This window comes from Scylla paramamosain, chromosome 27 (assembly GCF_035594125.1).
Source record: "Scylla paramamosain isolate STU-SP2022 chromosome 27, ASM3559412v1, whole genome shotgun sequence".
Classification (NCBI taxonomy): domain Eukaryota; kingdom Metazoa; phylum Arthropoda; class Malacostraca; order Decapoda; family Portunidae; genus Scylla; species Scylla paramamosain.
This window is the reverse complement of record NC_087177.1, coordinates 1276386-1280000: the sequence shown is the minus strand read 5'-3', so window position 1 is coordinate 1280000 and position 3615 is coordinate 1276386.

Here is a 3615-nt window from a genome sequence, read left to right as displayed (position 1 = left end):
CACACACACACACACACACACACACACACACACACACATCTGTCTCCTCTTTTTCTCTTGTCTTTCGGTTTTTCTTTCATTCTCTCTTTCTCTCTCTCTCTCTCTCTCTCTCTCTCTCTCTCTCTCTCTCTCTCTCTCTCTCTCTCTCTCTCTCTCTCTCTATCTATCTATCTATCTATCTATCTCTCCACCTCTTTTTTATCTATCTTTTACTGGTTCATCTCCTTTCCTCCTTGTTTTTCTCCTCCGATTCACTAAACTCCTGCTTTCTGTTTGCTTGTTCTAATTCCACTTCGCTTTCCTTGTTTGTCCCTCCGTCTCAGTTCACTTTTATTTTTACCTGCAAACCCTCCTGTCTCTCCCTGCCTCTCCTCCCCTCGGCTCGGACTCTAAGTAAACTTCCTCCTGACGACGGAAGCTGCTTCTTCGACTGCGGTTCCCTGTAGGGTCTATTCTTCGATCTTCTCTTATTCGTCTCCTATTCCTTCCTTCGCAGGATTGCCAAGGAGGGTCTGCACAACTATCCTACCTTAAACTAGTTTTTCTTCTAACTCTGCTTCCTTTTTTCTCCAGTGTGTGTGTGTGTGTGTGTGTGTGTGTGTGTGTGTGTGTGTGTGTGTGTCGCCTGATGTAATTTACTCCACACGTAATTGTTTATTTTCTCTCTCTCTCTCTCTCTCTCTCTCTCTCTCTCTCTCTCTCTCTCTCTCTCTCTCTCTCTCTCTCTCTCTCTCTCTCTCTCTCTCTCTCTCTCTCTCTCTCCTACATGTTTTCTTTATGAAGTTGGTTTTTCTTCTCTCTTCTCTTTATTACTTTCGCTACGTTTTTCTCAGCATTTTTTACCACGATTTTTTCACCCAAATTTCTCCTGTGGTTTCTCCTCTCAACTTAACTTGCTTTTCAATTAATACTTAACAGTTTCTCTCCTCCTCATGTTTCTCCTCGCAAATCATTAACTTTACCAATTATCAAATCTCCCCCAACCAAGTCTATGTTTTCCCCATCATAACTGACGGGGAAAGTGATCTGTTTTTCCCCTCTAACCGAAAGTAATACCACCTACGCGATTCCTCGTTTGCCTCATCAGTGTGGCCTAGGCGATTAGCAGAGCACCGATCCGATTACCACCAGCCAGGTAAACAGCTTGAAACTAAATCATTATCGTCAGTCTTATTATCCTCCTCGTGGTGCGCCAAGGTTCAAACTAACAACTTCACGGAACCAGCAAGGATAAAGCACTTCATTGCGTAAGGGGAAGGCAAGATGATGATGATTAGGAGGAGCAGGAGCAGGAACAGGAGGAGGAGCAGGAGGAGGAGGGAGAGAGAGAGAGAGAGAGAGAGAGAGAGAGAGAGAGAGAGAGAGAGAGAGAGAGAGAGAGAGAGAGAGAGAGAGAGAGAGAGAGAGAGAGAGAGAGAGAGAGAGAGAGAGAGAGAGACCCATTCATATAACCACACACACACACACACACACACACACACACACACACACACACACACACATCTACAAACTGAGTAATGGACATCATCGGTTTCAAAGCCCAATTTTTTTCCCAATCATTAAAAAAAAAAAAGCTACAACACTCCCACACCTGCAGGAGCCGCACCATCCACCACCGGACACGACACAACTACGAGAGAGAGAAAAAAAAAAAAAATGCCGCCAGTAAATTAATTAATGTGAGTGTTTCGAGTGATGTTATGTATGGTAAAATTGTAACGCCTTCTGAAAACACGGACACCTGTACATCTGCCTGTCTATCCATTTAGAGTGGTTTGTACTTGCTTTTAATATCAACATGCATAAATACATACTACATACTCGTGATGGGCTACATACGCAGTTGATACCTTTTGTTATTATTATTATTATTATTATTATTATTATCATTATTATTATTATTATTATTATTATTATTATTATTATTATTATTATTATTAGCAGCAGCACATTTTCATCATCGTTATTATTCACACTCAAAGACGAAGAAAATGGTATAGAGTCGTTGGGTTCTCTCTCTCTCTCTCTCTCTCTCTCTCTCTCTCTCTCTCTCTCTCTCTCTCTCTCTCTCTCTCTCTCTCTCACTCTTCATTTTTCCCTATTGCTCCTCCTTCTTGTGTCCTAAATGAAAAACCACATTTTTTCTCAGTACCTAGACGTGCCTAGACCTAACTTGACGGACACACCTGCTGCTCATCTCTAAGGAGCGGCAGACCACATTCACATACGTATGATAGATATTCAGACACCGATTTTTTTTTCTTTTAGTTAAGTGTAATTTTCATTAATATTGTCGACCATTCTCCTAGTGCTTGTTTTGACTACATTTTTCTTTTCACCATCTCATCACCAATCGGAAGAACATTATAGCAAACACTACCAACTTTCTGAATGATGGAAAATGTGCTAAATAGAATCTCCAATCTCCAGCGAATGGACCGTAAATGTTTCAAAGCCGCGCCATCAAAGAGAACACGAACAACTTTTTGCCCATCACACATGAAACATTTCGGGGCCGCGGCGGGGACGTCACGGCAATGGAGAAATTAAAAGTTAAAAGCTAAAAGCCAGAACACCCTTTGAAGGCCATTAAGGCGGCACCAGCACCGCCTTCTGTATTAGTAACTGCACGGCTCTGGAAAGCATTATACGCAGGGCAGAGGACATTCCACTGGCATTGGAATACACTAACATTCCATCTTTTTTTTTTTTTTTTTATCGTAAGCAGGACAGGCTTGTGTTTCTCGTGCCTGTGTAATCCAACCTCCCCCACAAAGAAAAAATTGCTGGGCAGTGACCGTAGTAATACCAGGATATGCATAACATGGACTGATCTCTGAATAAACTGGAAAATGAATTCGAGTGTTAAGGGAGGCACTGACCTACTAATCAGGCAGCGTGGGGCCAGCTGCGCTTACAAGTCCTTCAGAATGACGCTTCAACAGGCCACACCTGAGTATCCTAAGGGACGAGACTGTAACTATTCTCGCGTCGTGGGGAACTAATTTTCACCACCGACGAGGCGAACACGGGCTTGGGGGAACCACGAAGCGTAATGAAACTTTTTGCTGTTCGTGATGGTGGCCAAAGTACGGTTAGGGGAGCACCGGGAGGGAACACCAGCTTGCGAGGGGCGATGCAAAGAAAGCGGAGAAAAGGAGGATGAAGGTTTGCAAGGGATAGATAGGATATAAGGGGCTAGAAAGAGAAGGCAAGGGGTGGAAGTGGACATCAGAGGCTGAGAGGGTATAGAAGAGGCTGGAAGGAAACAGAAGGTACTGGAAGAGGATAGAAAGGACTGTAAGGGGAAAGGAGACGTCGGAAGGGGATAGAAGAGGCTGGAGAGGGCTGGTAGAGACTGTAATGAGCTGCAGGAAACAAGGAGAACCTGGAAGGAGGCCGAAACATGGAAGACGATTGGAAAGAAAAAACTGAATGTTCCTGGAAAGGGTCGAGTGAGGCTGGAAGGGTCTGGAGGAGGCTACATGGGGCTGGAAGAACCAAGAGAACACTAGCACAGGAGGACGAAGCCTTGCAACCACGAAATCAGAGGCAGGTGTTTCTGTTGCATAATTATCAGATCGAGCATTGCCCTCCGCCCTCGCCTATTCACTA